At 37.4% G+C, this 26,919-nt stretch overlaps 1 protein-coding gene and 1 pseudogene across 1 annotated transcript in view; one reads left to right on the top strand and one right to left on the bottom strand.

The window, feature by feature from the left end:
- Positions 1–26,919, top strand: part of PCDH11X (protocadherin 11 X-linked) — an 812,402-nt gene that overhangs the window by 186,425 nt on the left and 599,058 nt on the right. The window lies entirely within an intron of this gene.
- Positions 10,656–11,613, bottom strand: LOC105550217 (annotated as a pseudogene).

Consider the following 26,919-nt stretch of genomic DNA (forward strand, 5'->3'; position numbering starts at 1 on the left):
GAAAAAAAGAAAGACGAAGCAAAAGGGATCATCGTGTTTGGCAGCATGGCTTGGTGGAGAGTGCAGCCTAGAATCCTGATTCTGCCAGTTCTTGTTATGTGACTTGGGGTCATTTATTGAATGTCACCAGGGCTCAGCTTCTTCATTTGTAAAATAAGTATCTAATACCTTTCTTACATGGCTTTAATGAAAATTAGCAATAAGATAAAGTTCGTAGTGCACCACCTCATAGTGCAACCACTCGTAGGCACTGAATAAAGTTAGTTCTGATGATTATTCTGCCTTTCGAAAACATCAGATGCAAAAAAAAAAATGATGCAACAGGAAAATATTCAGGTTCCGCATCTAAAAATTAAGATATAGTGATACCTACCTTACTGAGATGTGATATGGTGAAGTACCTAACACAGTGCTGGACCTCATTAGCTTTCAATGATTGTCCGTTACTTTCAAATTTTCAATGAATTGTAAAGACAAAATGCAAATGAAGTTGAAAGGCATTGTCAACCATAGTGTCATGCAGATGCTACTTAATATAACTTGAAAATGCATTGAAGTTTTAATAAATTTGTCCTCTTAGGAAAAGAGCTAAGGAAAAATGCATAATTACCTGATCTTGACTTATTTTCATTATTTACGAAAGCATTACAGTAACGTTAAGAGATGTATAGCTCAAGTAAGCAAAGAAAGCTTTCTTTTCTTTTTGATTTTGCACTCGGGGAATTTTTTCTTGATCTTCTTCTTCAAAAGGAGCAGAGAATTCATTTATGTGTACCTGAGGTCCTGATTATTATGAAAAAAAAGAAGAAGAAAAAACTGAACAAATCTGCATACTTTAGTAAAACAAAATAATTCAATTAAGCTTGTTCAGGGTATCTTAGTGTTTTAGCAAAGTTGAAAAGGACACTTGACTCTTGTTAAGGGGAGCTCTGCAGACATTTATGTCTGGGGGAATATGTTACTCAGTTTGCAGCATGATAATAAGCTGTAAACCAGGGAATTGTATCAGTTGCATAGACAATGAATCCAGTCTAGAAGATAAATTGTTCACTGAGGGTAAAGTGGCTGAATTTCTGATATAAGCAGCCGTATAATCATGAGAGCTTTACCTCTAATAAAAACATAGCTGTTGGTTCTTAAAAACAGTCACCTCACCTTTCATGAGCAATTTGACTTTTAGGCTTAATGCATTAGTCTCTTCAGTGACAAATTTTTGCCTGTGCTAACAACTAGTTGGCAGAATTTTGACAGTGAACAGAAGCTGTCAGACAAAACCATAATATTTCCTCCAGTAGCTGATCTGTTCAATTTTAAGCATCGAAAGCTTAGGTAAAACATGGAGAAAACTTGTTTTATGGTTTCTGGGATCTTTTTTTTATATTGCTTGATAAGCTCTAAATAAACTAGTATCTACATGTAAGATGTACTTTACAAATGAAACTACCTGAAATGGTGATTGCCAGCATTTGAGAGTTGGGGGATTGGGGAGATGTTTGTCAAAGGACACAAAATTTTAATTAGATACAAAAAATAAGTTCAAGAAATCTATTGTGCATCATGGTGCCTATAGTAAATAACAATATACTTGAAAACTGTTGGTGACAGATTTTAAGTGTTCTCACCACACAAAAAAATGGTATGTGAGCTAATGTATGTTAAAACAGCTTGATTTAGCCATTTCATAATGTATATATACAGAAAAATCATATAGTACACCATAAGTATATACAACTTTTGTTTGTTTGTTTGTTTGTTTGTTTGTTTTGAGACAGAGTCTCACTCTGTTGCCCAGGCTGGAGTACAGTGGCGTGATCTCGACTCACTGCAACCTCCGCCTCCCAGGTTCAAGCAGTTCTCCTGCCTCAGCCTCCCGAGTAGCTGGGATTACAGACACCCGCCACCATGCCCGGCTAATTTTTGTATTTTTAGTGGAGATGACGTTTCACCATGTTGGCCAAGCTAGTCTCGAATTCCTGACCTCAGGTGATCCACCTGCCTTGGCCTCCCAAAGTGCTGGGATTACAGGTGTGAGCCACCATGCCCAGCCTACAACTTTTACTTGTCAATTAAAAAATAAATTTAACAAAAGAAAAAATAAAATTAACAGGCATTTTGCAAAGCCTTTATATTGGGTTTATTTCACATTTGCATCAGTTCTTTATTCTCAATTTTACAGTAGGAGAAAACTTTTTATAAACCTGGAAAAATAATTTTTTCTATAATAGGAAAGCTTTAAGAATGTTAAAATGTAAACGGATGACTGATTAATTGTATATCAGTCTCAGCAAGTTATCCATGATTTATTTATTTTTATGAATTGTAGATAAATCTCACCATTACCTATCCATGATTTACTTAGATATTTATATGTTAATTATCTTGAGAAATATATAAAAGTTCTTGTTAAAGAAAAATCATCAATTTTGTGTTAAGTGACAATGAGTGTAAAGTATAGAGACTATTAGAAATTGATAACCTTTGTGGTGCGCCATAAATGGGATTAGAAGTGCCAGTGGTGTGGTTGTGACTGTTTCGCAAGTGGTCAGGGTTTGCTCATTGAGAGGGTAGAATATGGAGCCCACATTAAATGTGGTAAGGGATTTTGTCAAGCAAATATCCAGGGGAATAATTTTCCTGGCAGAGGAAATAATTAAGAGTTATATAAAAACATTACAGGTATGTTCAAGGAATCGTAAGGTGTTCAGTGTGGCTAAAGCAACTTGTACTAAGGGGCAGTGATAGGAGAGGAAATGACAGGGAAGATGACGGTGGCAAGGGAGATATTTGGAAAGACCTTATAAGAAGCTACAATGGCCTGATTCTGAGTAAAACATGGAGACATGGCAGGCCTTTGCTTGCAGGCGTGAAATAATTTTACTTGGGTTTCTTTTTCTTTTTCTTTTTTTTTTTTTGAGACTGACTGTCACTCTTGTTGCCCAGGCTGGAGTGCAGTGGCACAGTTTGGTTCACTGCAACCTCCACCTCCCGGGTTCAATTGATTCTCCTGCCTCAGCCTCCCAAGTAGCTGGGACTATAGGCGTGTGCCACCATGACCAGCTAATTTTGTATTTTTAGTAGAGATGAGGTTTCTCCATGTTGGTCAGGCTGGTCTCGAACCCCTGAGCTCAGGTGATCCACCTGCCTCAGCCTCCCAAAGTGCCGGAATTACAGGCATGAGCCACCACGCCTGGCCTTTTACTTGGGTTTTAATAGGATTGCTGTGGCTGCTGTTGAGAATAGTACATATGGGGTAATGATGCAAGCAGAGGCCTATTGTAGTACTCCTCAGGAGAGAATGGTGGCTTGCACAAGGATGGAAGCAATGAAGGTGGTGAAAAGTAGTCAGATTCTATATTTATTAGGAAACACCTAGGATGATGTCTTAATATACCAAAATGTGAAATGTAAGAAAAATAGAGATGTCAAGATGACAAGAAGATTTTTGGCATTGACAACTGAAAGAATAGTTGCTATCAACTGTGATTGCTAAGAATGCACATGGATCAGGAGTTCAGTTTTAGACATCTTAATCTTAAGATGTCAATTAGACATCTATGTGGAGATGCTGACTGGCAGTTGGATATAGGAAGTTGGAGTTCAGGAGAGTGGTCCTGGCTGGAGATATAAACTTGGTAGTTGACAGCATATGGTTGTTAAAGACATGAGACTGGTTATCAGCAAAGAAATGAGTGTGTAGATACAAAAGGGAGGAAACCTTAGAGAACTCCAACTTTTGGAGATCTAGGAGAAGGGGAAAAACTAGTCAAGGGGACTCAGGAATGGCTGTAAAAGTAAGAGGAAAACCTGAGTGTGTGGTATCCAGGGAAGTCAGATGAAGAAAGCTATCAAGGAGGGGAAGGGATCAACTGGGTTAAATGCTGTTGATAGCATCAGGTAAGATGAGGAGGAAATTGATCATTGATAAGGTAGTTTACTGACTTGTGAGAAGCAACATCAATATCCAAATGAAAGAAGACACTTTAATGCTATTAATAATAGACAGCTTAAGACTGGGGGGTCACAATCTTATGGCCCACTGCCCACATGTAGACAAAGATGGGCTTTGAGAGGCAGTGTTTAGGAAAACAATAATTGATTGTGAAGGCTATTGGGAGACATATACTCTCCTATTAGCCATAGACCCATCATGTCATATTATTTTATATTCGAGGGTGTTTACATGTTTATTATTTTCTTTTTGTTGTTGCTGTTTTTGATACTGGGTCCCACTCTGTCGCCCAGGCTGTAGTGCAGTGGTGCGATCAGGGCTCACTGTAGGTTCAACCTCCCAGGCTGAAGTAATCCTCCCACCTCACCCTTCCGAGTAGCTGGGACTACAAGCATGAGCCACCACACCCGGCCCATATTTGTGATTTTTGCTTGGCTCCTGAAAGAACATGGCTGCTTTGAATGTGTGGCCCCCGGTTATTAAGTGTGTTTTTGCTTTGGCACAGGAAAAAAATAAAACTGATGTAATTTTGATAGCACAGTTATTTTCATTATTATATAGATGTATAAAAGACTTGGATTTCTAGCTCAGGATAATTGAATTTTTCATCTAAATTCATGTTCCTCTTCAAGGCCAGACACACTTTCTCTCTTCTATAAGGGCATTGAATGATAGACTTTTTGTTAGACAGAACTCTTGGTTTGCTATTTGGCCTTTCCTAATCTCTGTTCACAAAAGAAAGATCTGAACACAGAGGTTAAAAGTCTTGCACGGCAAATGGCTAGCTGTGATATGACCAAGACTCTTAACTTCTCATTCAGCCCTGAAGATTATATTGGTCTTCTGATGTGAAATGTACTGTTCTTTCTTTTATGCTATCTAGCCACTTGTTCAGTTAACTTATTCATTAATCACCCAATATATATGAGGCATTCTATATTTATGCCAGTAATACATGTAAATTGCAGCCATTTTTAAAACCAGGAAATGCACTTAAATTGTGTGTTTAAATTTATCAGAATCACATATGGTGCTTTTTACCACAGATAGTAGTTTTTAAGATTATGTTTATCCATATTACCTCCGTAATTATTTATGATCAGGTTAGCTTAAGTGGCGAAAAGCCATATGAATGCTCCACTTTGGTTTTGAGATAACTGCTGGTATTCAATCCATTATTCTTATCCATTAGAATTCCTCTTTTGTCCAGAAATTATTCAACCCTTAGAATCAAGTCTCTGTACTTTCTCATTTATGTTTCCCTCACTCCAAGTCTAAGTAGACACCATGTCTGCATCCTTTCCTGCCACACTATGGTTGTAAATAATATGTCTATTTAGATATAAATTGCAAGAGTAAGAGGGTTAATTGTATGAAATTATCATAGAGTTGTAATTGAAAATCTCTTTTAAAAAATAAAAAGAAAATCACTTCTAATTACATAGTCATGTTGGCCTCTTGTCATTGCTGTAGCATAATTGTTTATTTTGTGTTTTTGCCCAGGTGCTTAATTCAGCCACTGCCAGCCTTACAAAAATAGATAACTGTACTAATAAATCAGCTTCTGACTAAGACTAGGTAATTTTCTTTATTGCTAGGCCCAAACTATTTTCAATATGTTAAAGAAAGAAACACCCCAAACCACATTGACTTATAACTGTATCTATGCAGAATTTTGTTTCAATGGCAATGTATAAGGGGCAAAGATTTCTCTCTTGCCTTCTCCTTAGCCATGAGTGGATTGAGTCAATGAGCACATGTTAAGCATTTGTAGTGAATATCCTGATTTCCTAGTGCTTCAGAAATAGCAGGAACAGTCAGTCTCACTCACCACTCAAATAGACCTGGAATTTATCTTCTCCTTTTTCTCATTTCTCCATGCCATAATTTATAATGTCATCACCCTTTCTCCTACATATGATCTAAAAACTGGCAGCTAAACCTAATTCCATCCTAATTCATTTTCGGCCAGCACAGTTTGTTTCCTTTATTAAAAATTTGAATGTAATGCGTGGGGCAGGGTGAGTGTTGTGGGTTCTGCTTTAAATTTGCATGATTTCTGAGGCCTTCAAAAGCATTTGGATTTTTAAACCTTCCTTAGACAGTTGTAATCCAGTCTCCTAATTGTTTTCTCCTTCAAGTTGTAAATCCTCCCTGTCCAGATAACCCTCCACCCTTTCCCCAGATTCAGCAATCTAAGAAAACAGTTCTGATCATATAACCCTCCTTTGTAAATCCTATTTGCTTCTCTGTTGCATGAGGGGTAAGATCCAAACTCTAACATGGCAGATGAGAAGTTTCATCACACAGTTCCAGTCTACTTTTCCCAGTCCCTTCACTTCCACTTTTTGTTAACATCCTGCCTCCACAACATACCCCAAGAGCTGTAGCAGAGCAAGTTATACCTAGTCCCTTTAGCCCGAGTGGTCTTTTGGGTCCCTTTCTTTGGCCTGTGCTTTTCTCTGCCTGTACTCACTTTGACTTTCTCCCTTACCTGGAAAATACTTACTCTTCTACTAAGCCCCAACGTATATAACAATTCCTAGGTGAAGAGTTTCCTGAGTCTCTGGGGAAGTTTATTGTTTTTCTGGGCTACCAATCACACTTTGCACATCTCTTCGTTGTAACACTTACCATAATGTGTTTCAAGATTTACGTGTCCCTGCTTCACTTTGCCGTACAGGAAGCTCTGTGATAAGCATGGTTAGACCAAATTCATTTTTGTATTAACAACACCCAGTAGTGTCTGGCACATAACAGGTGCATAAGGGATGTTTCTTGAATAGGTGAAAGAGGAATCTCCCTATTTCTCCCTACTTATATTCTGTGGGCAGCTGCTATCCCCTTGCTGTCTATCTGATCCTCAATCACTTCCTCTTGTCCACTCGAACTTCCTCATGGTATTTTGCTTATTCATCTTACATCTTTACCCTCTGGTTTTTGAGATGGTGATAAAGAAAGGGGCCAGGGCTCAGGGATCTGTGATTGATACTTCTAGACATCGCAGTTTGGTTTGGTGCCACCATCAGTGACAGCAGCTGCTATCATTTTTCTCAGTTTCCAGGATTCTTCCAATATCTCAGGGCATAGCCTAATTCTAGAGCTATCTCTGATGATTTGAGGTATATGGTATGTGTAATTCAGTACCTCATATCTGCATTTATTATTCTATATAAGCCTTCCATAAGGGCATTTTTGTCTGTTTAAAATGTAACAATAAATCAAATACATTGAATTTTCTGTATATCCGAATGCATTGTAAAACTATTTTTAATGGCGTTCGAGATAAAATTCAGACTGAACATATAGTATACTAATGACATCATGTTAATATGCCTGTAACAAGCATGAACAGAGTATCAGTTGTGAATAGATAACCATAATAAAAGTCAGTAGGTTTGTTCTTAAGAGTGAGGTGTCACAAATTCTGCTATTTGGCAAGATAAGGACTATGAAACTGGCAAAATTAGCCTTCCGGAGTTTAAATTAACCTATAATAATTTCACTGCTTAGGAATATTAAGGTAACTTAATACTTTTGTTAAAGTGTAAATACAAGACAAGAAAGAGTAATGGCAGCCTGTTTTACTTTTTATATTGTCTTCTTTAATGTATTTCCGCTTCTCCTTCCTGCCTATGCCATTCATATTATATTCTTTTTACCGTGAAAATAGAGCATATAACTTTATGAATAAGGAAACGTAAGCTCAGGGAATCAAAATGCCTTGCTCAAAGACATACAACTAGTTAGTAACAAGGCTGGGACTAAAATTCAGATCCCTTCACTCAAACACTAAGGACCTTAACATTATCATATGCTGTTCCCCTTCATTTGACATTTTTTTCTAATCTTCAGAGTGTGTGCTGTTTTATTTACTGCAAAGAAGAGATGCTGTGTTTCTCTATAAAGTGATTACAAATTTGTGGAGCTACAGTCATCATAGTTGTTCCTACAAATAACTTAAAAGCAAAATATTGAAGTATGCCTCATCTTCACTGCCAATGAAATTACGACCAAATGGTAATTACTGAATAACAAAACAGTCATATAGCAACCAATCCAATTGTTTAATGCTGTTCTCTAAAGGCAAACATTTTAAAAAGCAGTGGGTTAATACGATTTTCAAAAATTTGACTCATCAAGCTGTAAATCTCAATAGTCAACAGTTTGAGGATTACATCAAAAACTAGGCAGGCATTAATGAGATTACCAAATGATATCTTATCCTTAAATGCCCCGGTTTAAAATTAGCAAGAATGCGCTTGCTGTCTAATTTCTGAGAAGTAAAAACAGCTTTAGCTGTGTACTCTAAGTTTAGGACAAAACTCAATTGAATGAAAGCAAGAAGTGGAGTAGAAATTTTAGTGTTTTAAAAGCTGACAGCTCTAACCTGAACCAGAGTATTTATGTTATTAAAATAGTCTTGGAATCCTAGGTCAGGCAATTCCATCTTTCTGAACTGCCCTCTACACACTTCTCCACCAGCAATACTCACACTTCTTTCAAAGCAAAGGCTCTCAAACTGACCCAAAGCAGGAAAGTTTCCTTGACCAATCCATATCACATTTTAATGATTTCTGGACAGTATTCACACCTCTTTCTAGCTCTGTATCTTTTGATGGATATCTTCGGGAAGTAATTTTAGCAAGTGACAATTTTAAAAAGCTAGAGGGTTCTTTCGTTTTGGTTTGGTTTGGTTTTGAGACAGGATCTCGCCCAAACTGGAGTGCAGTGGCACGAGCTCAAGCAATCCTCCCGCCTCAGCCTTCCCAGTAGCTGGGACTACAGGCGCACACCGGCTAAATTTTGTTGTTGTTTATAGTAGGGACAAGGTCTCACTACGTTGGCCTTACTGGTCTCCAACTCCTGAGCTCAACAGATCATCCCGCTGTGCCCTCCCAAAGTTCTGGGATTACAGGCATGAACCACCGCGCCCAGCCCCAAACTCGAGATTTTTATAGAGCATTTTATGTTGCTTTGATGAAAGATATGCAACACATATCAAATGATAAAACTGCATTACTACTTTTTAAGTATTTAAATAGCAGCTGAATTTAGTTAATTTGTTAATTCAGTAAATATCATTGTCTACTAGTTTTGAAGTTCTGTGTGAGGTTTTGTATATACATATATGCACACAGAATATATATATACACACACAGAATATATACACACAGTATGTATATATATGCTGTAGGTATATATATACACAGTATGTATATATACTGTGTGTATATATAGTATGTATATATACAGTATATATGTGTATATATATATAGAGTGTGTATATATACAGTATATATATATACACACAGTGAGCAAGATTTGTTCCCATTCCTCAAGAAACTCACAGTACATTGACAGTCTTACATTTTGTAAATATTTAATAACTAACTCGACAGTGCTATGACTGACAGGTTATTTGTTATTTTACCTCCCTCCCCATTCAATCATTGAATGAAGAATTGAATAAGGAAAAAATGAAGAAGAACCAAGTTCCATCACACTGGTTCCTATCTTAGCTATGTTTTTAATTATTCAAGAAAAGTTTGGCTTGACCTTGCCGAAATTGTATATTCAACAAAGATTTATACTTGTGGTTTCCTAAGTGCTCTGAAAGTCTACAATAATGCAGTATCTAATTTAAAAAAAAAAATGGCTACCTGATAAGTCCCCTACTGCCTGCTGTTGCACAAAATGATTCATTAGAAAAAAAAAATAATTTGGAATCAGAAATTATAGGTTATTTTTCTGGATCTACCACTTAACCTTTTATACCACTGGATTAGTCCATTTTCATTGTGCTGATAAAGACATACCTGAGACTGCGCAATTTATACAAGAAAGAGGTTTATTGGACTTACAGTCCCACATGGCTGATGAGGCCTCACAATCATAGTGGAATGCAAGGAGGAGAAAGTCACGCCTTGCGTGGATGGCAGCAGGCAAAAAGAGAGCTTGTGCAGGGCAACTCCTGTTGTTGTTGTTGTTTTCTTTTTTTTAGGTTTCAATATTTTATTCGCGTCTAAGTGATGTTAATTACAGCATTTGAAGGGGAGGCTCTAGTTCCACAGAAAATGGAAGACTCTAAAATGTACCCATTAGACTGCTAAAAAACAAATTGAGTGGTGAGAATATAACAGAAGTCCAATTTAGATTCTGAGTGTTGTCACCATGTGATTACAATCACACAGACGTTTCCAAGCTTATAGCTGGAGCTCCTGGAAGCTATTTCATACTCTGGTGCAAGGGTTAAAAAACACAACACAGGAAGAAATAAGTTCTGAATTATTGGCTTCATCACATCCACCCTCTCCACCCCAAAATGGCACAAAAGAGTGACCACACCCTGCAGACCTTTTGGTGTAAAAGAGATAATGATGAACTGGACTGGGAACAGGTCATGAAGATCTGTCTAAAAACAGCGAGGCTCTCATCAATTAGGGTTAGGAAGCCAAAGTTCGATTCTCAGGAAATCACAATTTCATTCATTTACTCAACATGAATTTACAAAGTGCCTACATATTATCAGCTTTCACTCGCAGCCATTTCTAGACAAAAAAAGAAACCTGGCATCTCAAAGTCGCTGCCAAGTTCCCCCAAGTCTACCACTGAAAGGGCCTTTTTTGGAAATGAGTTTCTTCTGTACCTCTGAAAGACTAACATCTTAAAGCTGAATCATCTTTATCCTGGAGGTCTAACATATTTAGCAATACTTGCATCCCAGACATACAACATTAAAAGATACACTAAATTCTGAAGGTAGCTATGCTGCAAAATAGTTTAAAATCAAACAATTGTACAGTATTCATTTATGCTTGAAATTCCAGTCCCAGGCCAAGCTTGTGGCCACCAGCATTGACGTCCTGGCCATCCAGAAGAGCTGACAGTGTCAGCTGGATACCTGGCTTTAGGACCTGAGTGTATCCTAAACCTATCAGGCTGGAGTTGTTCACTTTAGCAAGAAGCAGGCGTCAGGGTCAATCTAACACTTGACTGCTATTCCGAAGCGCCTGTTACTGTTTCCTGCTGTCCAGGTGAGACTCACAGCAGTCTCCAACTTCCTGTTCACCTTCTGGTAAATGAGGCCGCCAAACTCTGTCCTGTCATTCACATCAGCCTGAAGCTGGAATTCATCAGTCTTGTAGCCAACTGCAAAGTTGCTCTGGGTCACTTGGGACTTTGCAGTCTCAAAATTTATCTGGTAGCTGGCCAGTCAGCCCTTGTAACCCAGCACCAGAGCACCCCGGATGGAAGGCCCAGCAATGTCGAAATCCATGTCGTAGTCCAGGTTAATGTGCTCCTGCTTGTACCCTGTCTTGATTTTAGCATTTTTTCCCCCCAGTGTTGGGTGAGAAGGCTGAATCGAAGGTCAGCTTCAGTCCACATGCAAGCTGCTCTTCCACGGTAATCTCGGTGCCTAGTGTATTGTCGGTGTTCCATTTCTCAGTAAACGTCAGGCCCTACTCAGTTCATCTGTACTTGGTTTCCAGACTGCCCGGCATTTTGGTGGTCTCAGTGTTGGCTGAGCCTGAGTTTGTAACTACCTATCCATTCTCATATTTTGTTTTCAAATCAAGCTTTATTAAACCAAATCCATAGCCCTTCGTGAAGACATCCCTGGCAGATTTGCCAAGATCAGCAAACGTGGGTGGCACAGCCATCTTATGCTCAGAGGTGGTGGCTGCAGGCTAGGCGGCTATGGCTGACGCTGCGGCGTGGAGGCAGGGAGCAGAATGGAGCCAGCGGCAAGGCCCAACTCCCATTTTTAAAACCATCAGATCTCGTGAGACCCATTGACTGTGGCGAGAACAGCACGGGAAAGATCCACCACCGGCATTCAGTCATCTCCCACCAGTTCCCTGCAACAACATGTGGGAATTATGGGAGCTACAAGATGAGATTTGGGTGGGGATACAGAGCCAAACCATATAAACCACCAATAAAGCCAGTTTAATAAAATGAAGAATATATGTGTATGTGAAAAATACCATATGTTATAATCTGCAGGCAAAAAGTATCATAGAAAATTGCTCATATTTATAGAGATATTTATTATATATGTAGACTTATTGCATTATTAGCATGTAACGTTACATTTGAAGTATTTATTGAGTTTAATCTGGAAAATCATCCCAATTTATTACTGCATACTTCATACGAAAATTACTTTTCAGTTTTTTTACTACGAAATATACATGTGGATATCTGTAAGTCAATGATGTTCTTCAACCTTAGGATTATTATACTATTCTTTTCAAATCAGGGGAGACTTTAAAATAAAGTGAAATCCATGTGGCATGACTGTCCTAATTTTTACTTTACCTTATTAAAACCGTTTTAATAGATTTTTACTCATTAGAATCATATCCCTCTGGAGATTTTCACTTTTTAAATAAATATTCTGCTAGGTTTTAATTTCAACACCTAGATATTTATTCATTTTTATTAGTTTAATCTCTTTAAGAATATGTGTAAACTTTTGTCATAATGTTCTTTGCTTCATTTTGTAAACATTATTTTGGTACTGTTACTTTAATCAATTTAAAGATACTTCTTTTTATCTACTTAGTGATTCTTAAAAGTTCCTAGAGTAACACCAGAGCTATTTGTTGTGACTGTTGACTCTTTGCTATAGCAAATTTTGAACTCTGAGCTAATCTTCAGAGATAATTTATCTGTAGGAATCCTCTTCTGCCTGGATTGAACATTCCTCCTAGATAAGTTTTGAGATTACTTCTGCTAAGGCAACCCGGGAGTATTACCTTCCGGGGACCACTTTTTACTTTTTTACTTTAGGTATCCGTGGATGATGTGAATAGTATACATTGAGACCATAACCTGTTAAAATGAAAATCTGCATTTATAAATTCCTTTTTCCCCCCATCCAGACTAACATAGGCATAGTTCCTTGGAATCTCACTGTTCTGATGGCATTTTTAAAAATCCAACATATGTATGCTTCTTCAAAGTCTTGGCTTTGTTCAGGGGATCTCATTTCCAAATTCCCACTTCAAGTGAACCTAAGACCTTAGCCTTGTGCCTTGCATTCTTTCCTTGCAATTGAATCACAGGCCCCTTGGCCTTCTCTGCATTGATTATTCTAGTTATCCATTCATCCATTCTTTTTTCAAGATTTTTAGTTTCTTTGCGCTGGGTACGTAGTTCCTCCTTTAGCTCTGAGAAGTTTGATCGACTGAAGCCTTCTCCTCTCAACTCGTCAAAGTCATTCTCCGTCCAGCTTTGATCTGTTGCTGGCGATGAGCTGCATTCCTTTGGAGGGGGAGATGCGCTCTGATTTTTTGAATTTCCAGCTTTTCTGCCCTGCTTTTTCCCCATCTTTGTGGTTTTATCTGCCTTTGGTCTTTGATGATGGTGACGTACTGATGGGGTTTTGGTGTGGGTGTCCTTTCTGTTTGTTAGTTTCCCTTCTAACAGTCAGGACCCTCAGCTGTAGGTCTGTTGGCGATTGCTTGAGGTCCACTCCAGACCCTGTTTGCCTGGGTATCAGCAGCAGAGGCTGCAGAAGATAGAATATTGCTGAACAGCGAGTGCTCCTGTCTGCTTCTTGCTCTGGAAACTTTGTCTCAGGGGTGTACCTCTCCAGGTGAGGTGTGAGGTATCCTATCGGTCTGCACCTAGTAGGGGGTGTCTCCCAGTTAGGCTACTCAGGGGTCAGGGACCCACTTGAGCAGGCAGTCTGTCCGCTCTCAGATCTCAACCTCGGTGCTGGGAGATCCACTGCTCTCTTCAAAGCTGTCAGACAGCTGTCAGACTCTACCCAGAGGTGGAGTCTACAGAGACAGGCAGGCCTTCTTGAGCTGTGGTGGGCTCCACCCAGTTGGAGCTTCCCGGAGGCTTTGTTTACCTACTTAAGCCTCAGCAATGGCAGGCGCCCCTCCCCCAGCCTCACTGCTGCCTTGCAGTTAGATCTCAGACTGCTGTGCTAGCAATGAGGGAGGCTCCGTGGCGGTGGGACCCTCCGGGCCAGGTGTGGGATATAATATCCTGGTGTGCTGTTTACTAAGATCCTTGGTAAAGCGCAGTATTAGGGTGGGAGTTACCCGATTTTCCAGGTGTTGTGTGTCTCAGTTTCCCTTGGTTAGGAAAAGGGATTCCCTTCCCCCTTGCCCTTCCCAGGTGAGGTGATGCCTCACCCTGCTTCAGCTCTCACTGGTCGGGCTGCACCAGCTGACCAGCACCGATTATCCGGCACTCCCCAGTGAGATGAACCCGGTACCTCAGTTGAAAATGCAGAAATCACCCGTCTTCTGTGTCGCTCACGCTGGCAGCTGGAGGCTGGAGCTGTTCCTATTCGGCCGGCCATCTTGTTCCTGACCCCCACAGGCCCCTTGGTTTGAGGAACTGTAAGTCCTCCCGCAACCTGCACACCCGCTACCACAACATCATTGCTAGGGCAGCCTTGATGTCAGGACTTTTTTGTGTTGTTCCTCTAAGGATTGCTTTCCTTTTCTTATGATCTAAGTAATACATGTAAAGGAGTGTTGCTATATTTTCTTCAGCAATTCTATGGGTTTTGTAGCAGGAGAGTTTTCTGGTTATCTGTTTTTCCATATTAACAGAAATGGAAATCTACTAGGTTTTACGTGCTTAAACTTTAATTTGTCAGGCCTGGTGTGGTGGCTCACGCTTGTAATACCAGCACTTTGGGGGGCTGAGGTGGGTGGATCACAAGGTCAGGGGTTCGAGACCAGCCTGATCAACATGGTGAAACCCCGTCTCTACTAAAATACAAAAATTAGCCAGTTGTGGTGGCGCATGCCTGTAATCCCAGATACTCAGGAGGCTAAGGAAGGAGAATTGCTTGAGCCTGGCAGGTGGAGGTTGCAGTGAGCTGCGATCGCACCACTGCACTACAGCCTGGGTGACGGAATGAAACTCCGTCTCAAAATAAATAAATAAATATAAATAAATAAAAAGAAGTTTGATTTGTGACATTCAGGGAAAACCACACTCAAACCCTATTTTTCCCCTGGAAGCTTTGCATTCTTCAAAGAACATTGCCATATTCCAACTGAAATGGAGATTTTGCTGAGAGTTTTGTTTGTTTTGCTTATATCTGGACTTAACTTTTAAATACAGCTTTCTTGTCTTCTTTCCTGTCTTCCAAACTCATGGAATTACCGTTTCAGAGGGAAAAGGTATGCTTTATAAAACTAGCAGAAATCCACATCTAGCTTGAAATCTACTTCATAGGAAACTTAAATTAATTCAAAATAAAACTAAGCCAAATGCTAAGTTAAATGCTAGTATGGAAAATTGTCTTTTTAAAATGCATCTTTTTTTAAAGAGCTTGAAATGTCTGGTAGAGACGCATAATTCTTTCACGGAAGGGTTTCATGAAGCACAGATGTTTTTCAGCCTCCCACGGGGATATATACCACCACAGTGAGGACAACAGATGCCTCTTCCCTCACTTTCATATCTGGCTTCATTCCTTATGAATCTATTTCTTTTAGTGATTAGCTCAGAGAAGCTTATTTCAGCACAGTTAACCTCAGCCCCTTCTTGAAAGTAGATTTTATGGAATGAGGTAAGGAAGAAATAGAACAACTCATTTAAAAATTCTGGCAGTTTCAACTGCCAATTTTGGGGGGATACCGTTTTAAATTTTACCCACTAAAATAGTAAATATCTAAGAATTCAAAGTAGTTTAGAGAAATAAAGTTAATAAAGATTTAAATTAATTGAATTAGAAATGTGCTGTCTATTAAATTATGTATGAATCAACCATTTTAAAATTCATTCTTTATGTATGTCATTGATACTATGTCAGTGTCAAGATGTAGCAACTGAGCCATATTTATGTGTATATAAGTTTTCTTATGCTGCTGTAACAGTGTATCACAAATTAGTGGCTGAGAACAACACAAATCTATCATTTTATATTTCTGAAGGTTAAAGGCCCAACAGACCTCAGTGGACTAAAATCATGGTGGCAACAGGTTTGCATTTCCTCTGGAGCCTCCAAGGGAGAAGCCATTTCCTTGCCTTTTCCACCTTCCTTGGCTCATGTCTCTTCCTCTATCCTCAAAGAGACTCTGCATTTCTCTCAACCTTCTTCACCTTATGTCTCCCTTTGACTAGATCTGGGAAATGTCCTTTTTTAAGCACTCATGTGATTAGATTGGGCCCACCTGCCTAACCCAGGTCATTGAGTCTCTCCATCTCAAGGACCTTAACGTTAATCACATCTGCCAAGGTCACTTTTGCTATGTGAGATAGCATCATCACAGGTTCTGGAATTGGAGCTCAGATATCTTTGGGGGCCATCATTCTGTCTTATCATGTTGTATGTAATTAAAACCTTGCTCTCAGCTGTCTAAAGATTTGCCTGAGCAAATGAATTGTTCAATTCAATGTATTCAATCAATTCACTCACTAATATCATCATGACAAAAAATTAACTGAAACGTTTTAGATAGAGCCAGGCCAAAAATGAAAATTGTCTCCCACAAAAGGAATGATTTAGCATTGTCTTTTTTGAAATGGAGTCTCCCTCTGTCACCCAGGCTGGAGTGCAGTGGCGTGATCTCAAGTCACTGCAATCTCTGCCTCCCGGGTTCAAAGGATTCTCCTGCCTCAGCCTCCCAAGCAGCTGGTATTACAGGTGCCTATCACCATGTCCAGCTAGTTTTTGTATTTTTAGTAGAAATGGGGTTTCACCATGTTGTCCAGGCTGGTCTGGAACTCCTGACCTCAAGGGATCCACCTGCCTCAGTCTCCCAAAGTGCTGGGATTACAGGCATGAGCCACTACACTCAACCCAAGCATATTCCTTCTTAATCAAATGCCATTAAATTGGGTTATATTATTAAACTTAATGAGTGTCTACTGCTTACTTTATGTCTAGATGACAATGGGCAGGTGCTTATTTATTTTAAATCTACTCATTATTTATCTAAAAGCTTTATAATTTCTCAGGTTAGGATTTTTTAAAGTTTAATTTATATTACAAATTATTCATACTACCCACTATGAAGATTTTACATAGTATGATGGAAAAATGCTTCATACATAATTTACCTGTACTAAATATTAGGAATTTGAATAAAATGAATATTTATTCATTTTCATTTTAAGAAATACAACAAGGGAGTCATTAGAAAAAAAGAGAAACAAAATGTTTGAAACAAATATTACCATAAAGTGACTTTTTTTTTTTGCATTTCACAAATGCACAAAATTTGTGTTAAGGTTCATTTTGAAAGACCCAATGGTCTTTCAAAAAAATGATCTATTAAAAGACTATTAAAAATGATTTAAAAACTATAAAAAACTCTCACAAAAATAAGTTTATCTGGAGAGAAACCATATCTTATTCATCTTTGTATCTCCCATGATATAATGGCACTTTTGTTGTTTTTCTCATTTATGAGCTGTGAGGATATCAAAGCCAATTCTTTTTAGAAGTTAAAATTTTAAAACCAGAGAAAAATCTTGGAATAGAATATACCACTATTATAGTATTGCTCATCATAAGAACATTCATCGTAAGAACTATGTTCTTTTGGTGAGCAGTACTATAATACATAGCACTATTATTATAATATTAGATTAATTTTTGTGTGAAGTTGGCTGCTTTCTCTTCCCTTTCCTCTCTTTTCTCCTATTCTCTTTCTCTCCTTTTTCTTTCCCCTCTTTCCATTCCTCTCTTTGAATCTTCTATGTTATCTTCCTCTGTTTCCCACATCTAGTCCTCCCTTCTCCTCCTCATACTGTAGTATTTCAAAATCTGCTACTAGGAATTGTCCACTTAATATATCTTAAAACATGTGTTGTGGTGACATATATTGTTAACTTAACGTGCCTTCCTCTTTGTTTGCTGAGGGATATGTTGTCTTAATCTTTTTTTCCCCAAAGCATTGCAATTTACTTCTCTCTCTCATACAAATAACCATAAACTAATTATAGTAATCAATTTGCATGCAGTAATTACATTACCTATGATAATTATAATATGTAGCACCTGGACCTGTATTTGTGTTAATGGGAAGAATCAATAAATCTCAAGTGGGCAGAAGTGTGTAGCTGATTATGTGTTCAAGTGATCAGAGATTAGGCAGCATTTGATTAAATGAACTGGTTGGAGATTGTGCAATTACTTTTTATCGGCAAAATAGAAATTATTGATAACAAATCTAGATTAAAATATTCTATTTATTTTATCTTGATAGCTCTGTTGTCATGTTTTGAGGGGATTCACATCATATAGAGAATGATTATACTACTCTCTGTGAATAAGCTCAGCTGTCCAAGGCTACTCATTCCTGGGGTTCCAAGAATTCCATGTACCTTCTAGTATCTCTATGTCAAATATAACAGAGTAAAGATGTAAGTTGTACTTGCAGAGATAGATAACATATTCACTTTAGAAAAATAGTCAATGTAATTTACTTTTTTCACTATTTTTTTTTTTCAAATTAATTCATTTGCCATTGTCTTTTAGACCACTGTAATTTGGAGAATAAGTATCAAAGCCTAAGAGATTTACATTAGGACATTTAATTTTTAGTGTCTTGGGCTATAGAGAAACATCTGTATGTTCTCTTTTGAAGCAGTAGAGCAAAACATTAAAATACCACACAATTAAAAGAACTAAATAACATTTCGAGATTATTTTAATTTTAACTGTAATATACAGAAACATATCTAAGAATGCATGAGAGCAGGTAAACTTGATGAATTAATCAGAGCCAACACTAATAAATTACAGTTGCTTCTCAAAACATAATTGTGACTGGTCCGATGGTAGTGGGTTATCAGAACTTATTAGTATTTAGGTCGCAAAAGTTGGCATACAACCTCCCACTGCTAAATTTGACTGACTAAAAAAAAGTAATTGTAATAACATGATTAGAGTCCTTGCCAGAAAGAATACTGGTTCAGATGGGGAAAACAATACCTAAAGATAATTTTGGACTCACTAAACTTTATTTTAAAATCAGAATCCTTAGTTGCCTTGGGAATTTATCTTTACTGAAGTCCCTAAATAGTATCTTTGACATTAAGAAAGTATATTTTATATTGAATTATGAAGTAATTCAATATAAAATATACCTGTTGAGAAAGGGCATTATCTGATTTCTTAATGTTATACATTTCTTTTAGAATACAAAAATATGATGGTAAATGTTTATGTGGATCTGTTGGAGGCTCTTTCCACAGTCTCATATGTGAACACTTTCAAAAGTTCCAGAGGCAGATAAAATCATTGTGGTTTTTATGTTCCCACAGCAATTTGTCCACATCTTTTTTACAGTACTTATACTGTACTGTAATTTGTATATTTTATCTGTCCAGCTATATTGGGGGCAGTAACTATGACATTCATTTCTATCATCTCTGCCAGTCAGTTGATAAGTGTCTGTGAAATGTATGAATATGTCAGCATTTCTCCCATGTTGCATTATACTTGAACCATAGTAGGCGCTCAGTATTTACCAAATGACTGAAATTGCATTTGAACATTGGAATGACTTGAAAAAACAATAAACATCCCTAAATAGAAGCAGTGTTAACTATCGCTTATCTTCACATTTTTCTAATTGAGGATCTTCCCTGTCCCCACCTCAGATTGACCAATAATGCTGTGGTGCTCTATGCAGTCCAAATGGGGATCTGTTTGAATTCAAAATCCAAGAAGTGAAATTTGACCAGTCTGCTATGGCCACCACTCCTGGCTGCCATATAATGCAGTTGTTGAACACTAGTCTTACATACTCTGATAGAGGACACAGACCAGTGCTACCTTGGTATAGTGTAGATCCAGAACTCAATACAATCTCTTAGGGTTCTTCCAAAGGAATGATTATACTACTCAGTGTGAATAAGCTCAGCTGTCCAAGGCTACTCATTCTTGGGCTTCCAATAATTCACTTCTTGATTCAAATATATATCCATTTCACAGGGTACCAATTGGCTCAAGGAACCCTATATTGGGTTTGGTTTTCTGCATCTATTACCTCATATACCCAGACTCACCATCACCTTCACTATCCAGAAATGTGCTACTAGGGGTTAGGCAGGTTTTCAAACCACAGAGGGCCTAATGAGACCCTGTTTCACTGGACAATGTTTCTCACACATCCTTCAGAGGGAGGCTACCTGCTGTGATACTAGAAGGCCTCAAGAAAGTCCATCCTTCCTGATTCAATGTTGCTTACACTTCTTAAATTAAAAAAGCTACTGTCATTGGATTCCCAACATTTCTTGTCAAAAAAAAAAAGAAAAGAAAAGAAGCCAAAGGAAACAATGTAGAATGTAAATTTAAGCCCATGTGGGAGGTGGTGGCATGACCCCTACCTACAGTTATGAAAAAAATGGTTGTATATCTAATCAATTTATGAAATTTTGATTTCAAATGCATATTAGCATAGTCAATGTTCTGAGAAGTCCTTACAAAAAAAATAGATTTAACTGTTTTCATTCAGCTTCTTGGATCTGTAGGTTTGTGTTTTGTTTGCCAGATTTGTAAATTTTTCATCTATTATTTCTTCAGATACCTTTTTAACCCTATCCTCTTTCTTTTCTCCAGAACTCTGAAGAAATGAACATTAGATCTTTTGTTATAATCCTACACAACCTTCAGGCTCTGTTAAATTTTTACAGGCTATTTTCTTTCTATTGTTCAAATGGATTAAATATGATTTTTTTTTCAATTTCTTTGATTCTTTCCTCTTCAAAAGATTCTCTGATCTTTTCCTCTCCAGAATGGTCCTCTCTATTCTGGTGTTAAACCCATCTATTGAGTTTTTATTTTTGTTATTGTATTTTTTTATTTTGAATTTCCATTTGACTATTTTTTAATTGATCCATTATGATTATTCAGTCTTATAGGGTACAATTTTATGTTTTGATACCTCTATATGTTGCATAATGATCAAATTAGGGTATTTAGCATATTTATCACCTCATACATTTAACATTTGACTCTTATTTATGTGTTTTGTTTTTTCTGGGACTTTCATATCTTTGCAGAAACTTTCTATTTTTTTTTTTTTTTCATTTGTTTCAATGTGTTTGTGGTTGCTTGTTGGGTGATTTTTATGATGGCTGTTTTAAAATTCTTCCCAAATAATTCTAACAATTCTATAATTCTGGTGTTGGTGTTTGTTGCTTGCTTTATCTCTTTTATATGAAGATTTCCCTGCTTTCATGGTATGATGAGTGATTTTCAATTGAAATCTGGACATTTTGAGAATTTTATTAAATTCTCCGTATAAAAACTCCAAATTTTATTTAAATTTTGTTTAAATTTTCTGCTTTAGCAGGCCTTATCTGATACCACTCCAGTGAGAAAGGGGGTACTGCCTCGTTATTTCCAGGGATAGTGGAAATACCAAGTTCCCACTCAACTTCTGTTAACACAGAGGAGGCCTGTTAACACACTACTAGGCCTCTACTGTTATCTCTAGTCGGGAATGGCACAGTGGCCTCATTACTACTCACTATGTGGCCTCCCTGAACTCTGGGGAGCTAACCTCACTACTGTTGTGCCCAAGTGAGGGACCTGACTTTTCACTAGGTCTTCTCTAATACCATCTACTCTGGTGGGGAGAAAGAAGGGCACCTCCTTACTACTGGGCCTGGCAATAAATTCTGGGTTCTCCATTCAGCTTTACACCTGAAAGGGGGAGTTGCTTGTTACTGCTAGCTTAAGATGGGAGCTCTGGCTTTCCACCGTGTCTCCACTGATACTTCCTTGGCTGGGAAGAGTAACACTGACTAATTACTATTTTCTTCACAATCTTCTCTGATATCAACCTGAAGCAGGGGCTGGGGGCTAAGGACCCTTGTTATAGTTTGGCAATGGTAGAAGTCTATACCCTCCTTTTGGTTGGTGTGTGTTGGGTGGGGCTACATTTTTTTCCTGTGGTGTTTGGCTGGAGTCAAAAAGTTATCATCTAATATTCTCTCTCTTGGCAAGCTGCCTCTTTCCAGGACCTCTGACTACTGAGAACAGGCTTTTGTGAACATTTTTTTTTTTTTTTTTTTTTTGGCCTGTGTCTCTTGGTGCTTCCAGGTTATTGGCTTTTCCAGTACCCAGTCTGGGATACATAAGGCAAAAAGAAAACCCAGGGAACTCACCATCATGTCTTTCCTAGAGGTCTGAGATCTCTGGCTAATGTCTGGCTTCTCTTCACACTGTGTTTATAGAAATCACTTTCTCTTAGACTTTCCAAGGATTTTTTCTCTTTTTTTGTTAATTCTACTTTTTTTTTTTTTTTTTTTTTTTTTTTTAGCATGTATCTTGGTGTTGGTAATTCTGGATTGATGTTCTCAGGAACTTGGTGTGTTCTTTCAATATGTAGTTTCAATTTTTTTTTTTTTTAGTTTGTATTTGTTCAGTTACCTTGTTATTGATTTCTTATGATTATGATTTCAGTGACTCTTATGATTTGTATGTTGAATCGCGTTTACCTGCTTTCAACATGTGATGCTTTTTATTAAATCATTATCATATTTTTAAATTTCTTTCTTTTTTGCTTTTTAAAAAATTTCCTGTGTTTGACCTGTAAGTATCTGTTCTTTCTTTATTTTTCTATTCCTTTGAATTTAGAAGGAACATTTTTGAAATTAATTTTTTCTTTTATGTCTATTTGTTTTCTGAGTTGTCACCTCAGGTTTTTTTTTTTTTTTTTTTGTTACAATATCTGACTCTGCTTTATATTGCTCTTTCGTGTCTTGCATAATTTTCTTAAGGTCTGTTAGCTTATTTTTAAATAGTAAGTATTCATTTTAATCAATTTTTATGAGCTGGAGGGATACTATTCTGCTCCTTATTTTTTTAATCTTATAGTAACTTATGTGAGATTGTCCTCAATAATATTCCATTTCTCATGCTTATGTATGATTAGGTTTCTTTAACTTCCAGATGAAGGCAAGATACAGGGAAACTCATCAGAGCTGCTTTCACAACTAGCTCTATCTTCACAGAGCTCCCTTTCCTGCTGTGTTTAAAAAAAAAAAATGTTGACTTGCCTTCTGAGATGTCATGTTACCCTTCCTCTCCCCTACTTTGCCTGGGCCTTATCTTTTCTTTGTCTTTATCATTCCTATGCTGCTTAATTCTTATTCCAAACCCAGTAGTTTTGTCTTGGCGTAGTGTCTTGCTCTAGAAGGAAGCCCTGGCTTGTCATTTTCAAATGTTTATCAATCTACACTAGTGTAGTCGCTTCAGTCATCAATGCTGATCCCTTGAACTCACTGACTCTTGGAGGGGGCCAAACCCCTCTCAATTTCAGTTGCTTTCTCAACTTTGCCTACTGTGCTTTCCTGTGATCACTTCTTTGATATTTTGGCATTCTTGTGTTTTCAGGTTCAGCCACCCTATTGTGCCTCTCTGCTCATTTCCCCAGAGACCTTTATAACATGCTGATAACATGCTGGGTGATTTTTTTCTCAACCACTTCTGTTTTGAGAATCATGAGAACACCTTGTCACCTAGTGCAGTTGTAAATATTGTCTCCGGTTTTTTGGGTTTGCTGTCCGGTTGCTCTGTTTCTCTTAGGAGATTCTGGGAATTTCAAAGACTGCCATTGCCATCATCTACCCAGAATCATCTTTTATTACACTTACTTTGCTCACAGCTTGAGAAAGATTATCTTGTTTTGGACTCTCAGCAGCCCTATGGGGCAATTATTTTTATTATTTCTATATTTTAGATGAGATAACGGAAGCTAAGGTTAACGCAGTTAATATATGGTGGAGCAAGGACGTAGGTCTGGTAGAGATTAAATCTTATGCTTTTAACTATCAGATATTGCTTCATTACTGGTGTAAATGGTTTGTAGTTTGGGGCAGAGCTTGGGAGCAATAACCTCTATTTTTGAATTAAATGATTTTTCCTTAGGTCCAACATTTAATAAGCACTTACAATATGCTAACTATTGGGTATAGCCTTGGAAATTCAAGAGTGAAAAAAAGTGATGAGATTCTTATAATCAGGAAGCAATAAAAATCATTAAATCAGGAGATGGCATTGGCCACACAGGTTGTGCCAATATGCATTTGCATCTATTACTAAACATTTTGAAAACCAGTTTAGATCTGTGTGCAAAGAAGAATGTAACACACCAAGGTGAAATATGTTAAAATTTAGAGTCGTTTCAGATTAACAAGTTTGCAAAATCTGTGTTCTCATTAATTAGTTCCCCAATGTGATGTGTTAACAGTAGACTGGTTTGTATTATATGAAAAGTAATTTTGAACATATATTACCTAGTGCTTTCAGCAGACGAACAGAAATCGGAACAGTATATCCTTTATTAACTTTCTCTTCACCTATAAGGCTGTGTTTTATTTCAAAAAACAGAAAAAGGCTGCTATGACTATCACTGTTTTGAATCATCCTTTTATAGATGAGAAACTTTAAGTTCAATGAATATTGTACATATTTTTAAAAAATATTAAGCTATGAATTGTGCTAAGATTCATATTAGACTCTTGGCTTTTTTCTCCCCTTCTTTTAGAAAAAGTGTTGGAGGTTAGGGATGCCACTACATTAACGTTGTGTTTCTGGGAAGTAATAAATTTAGAACTGATGAAATTAGAAAAAACCTAATTTTCTCAGGACCTGAAAATCTGCAGGAAGACTGAGAAAACCGCTTAAAAAGGCTGCTTTCGGGAAATCTAAAGAGAGGGACCTGTTAGGGTCTTCTTCCCTTCTCCTTGGCTGCAGCGGTAATGCTTCTTTCTGGTAATTGGCCTGACTTCATTTACACTTACATTTATTATTAATGTCAAGAATAACATTTTCTGCTGCTGTGCTTGTTCCATGTAAACTGATCCTCTACAGCATTTTGCCAATCATTATACAGTGCTTGGTATTATTAAAAGTTTTCTTGGTGAAGGCGGCAGAGGAATAATACAGTATTTTATGTCAATAACAACCTCTTGTTTTTCTTTCTTCCAGCTTTATGAGGTATGATTTAGCAAATAAAAATTGTATAAATTGAAGCTATACAGTGTTATGTTTTGGTACATTTATGCATTGTGAGATGATTACCACAATAAAACTAATTAACATATAAATTACATCACATAGTTACCTTTTTGTGTTTGTGGTGAGAACACTTGAGATCTGCTCTCTTAGCAAATGCATTAGGTCTCTAGAAATTATTCCACTTCTAACTGAAAGTTTGTACCCTTTCACCAACTTCTTCCCATTTCCCTCACCCTCCTAACCCTTGGTAATGACCATTCTGCAATCTGTTTCTGAGTTTGAATTTTTAGATTTCACATTAAGAGAAACAATGTACTATTTCTCTTTATGTCTCTAGATTATTTCACTTAGTATAATGTTCATCAGTGTTGTCACAAATATCAGGATCTCCTTGTTTTTAAGGGCTGAATAATATTCCATTGTATATACACATTACATTGTCTTTATTCATTTATATATTGATGGACACTTAGGTTGTTTCCGTATTTTGGCTATTGTGAATAATGCTGCAAAGACAATGAGAATGCAGATATCCCATTAGCATGGTGATTTAATTTCCTTAGGAAATTCCCCAAAAGTGGGATGGCTGAATCATATTGTAGGTCCATTTTCTATTTGTTGAGGAACCTCCACATTGTTTTCCATAATGGCTGTACCAATTTACATCCCCACCCACAGTGTACAAGGGTTCCCTTTTTCCCACATCCTTGCTAACAATTGGTATTTTTACTGTTTTTTATAATAGCCAATCTAACAGGTAATGGAGTAACATTTCATCATGGTTTTAATTCGCATTTCCCTAATGATTACTGATGTTGCACACATTTTCATGTACTTGTTAGCCATCATTTTTTTGTCTTTGGAAAAATGACTATTCAAGTCTTTTGCACATTGTTCATTGGATTATTTGGTGTTTTGTAATCATTTAAAAATATTTAGTTGTATGAGTTAGTTATATATTTTGGATATTAACCCCTTATCAGATACATGATTTGTAAATATTTCCTTCCATTCTGTGGGTTGCCTTTTCATTTAGTGCTTTCCTTTGCTATGCAGAAACTTTTTAGTTTAATGTAGTTCCAATTGTTTATCTTTGCATTTGTTGCCTATCCTTTTGGTGTCATGTTAAAAAAAACAAAACAAAACAAAAAACACACACACATTGCTGAGAAAATGTCAAGGAGCTTTCCTCTGTTTTCTTCTAGGAAGTTTACAGTTTATGAGTTATAATTAAGTCTGAATCAGTTTTGAGTTGATGTTTGTCTCTGGTGTAAGAGTCTATTTTTCTTCTTTTTGCATATGGATATCCAGTTTTCCCAATGCCACTTATTGAAGAGACTGTGCTTTCCCTATTGTGCATTCTTGGTACCTTTCTTGAAGATTACTTAACTGTCTATGTGTGGGTTTATTAATGGACTCTATTCTATTCCACTGGCCTATGTGTCTGTCTTTATGCCAGTACCATACTGTTTTAATTACTAGAGCTTTGTACTGTAGTTTGGAATCAAAGAGTATAATGCCTCCAGCTTTGTTCTTCTTCCTCAAGAGTCTTTTAGCTATTCTGAGTTTTATGTGGCACCATATGAATTTTAGAGTTCTTTGTGTTCTATTTCCATGAAAAATGCTATTGGGATTTTGATAGGAATTGTATTAAATCTGTACATTGCTTTGGATATTATGGACATGGTAACAATATAAATTATTGCAATCCAAGCACATGGGGTATCTATTTATTTGTATTATCTTCTTCTTCTTCTTTTTTGAGACGGAGTTTTGGTCTTGTCACCCAGTCTGGAGTGCAATGGCACAATCTCGCCTCACTGCAACCTCCGCCTCCCACCTTCAAGTGATAATTCTCCCGCCTCAGCCTCCTGAGTAGCTGGGATTACAGGTGCCTGCCACTACTCCCAGCTAATTTTTGTATTTTTAGTAGAGACAGGGTTTCTCCATGTTGGCCAGGCTGGTGTCGAACTCCTGACCTCAGGCGATCCACCTGCCTCGG

Source organism: Mandrillus leucophaeus, unplaced genomic scaffold (assembly GCF_000951045.1).
Source record: "Mandrillus leucophaeus isolate KB7577 unplaced genomic scaffold, Mleu.le_1.0 Scaffold470, whole genome shotgun sequence".
NCBI classification, from domain to species: Eukaryota; Metazoa; Chordata; class Mammalia; order Primates; family Cercopithecidae; genus Mandrillus; species Mandrillus leucophaeus.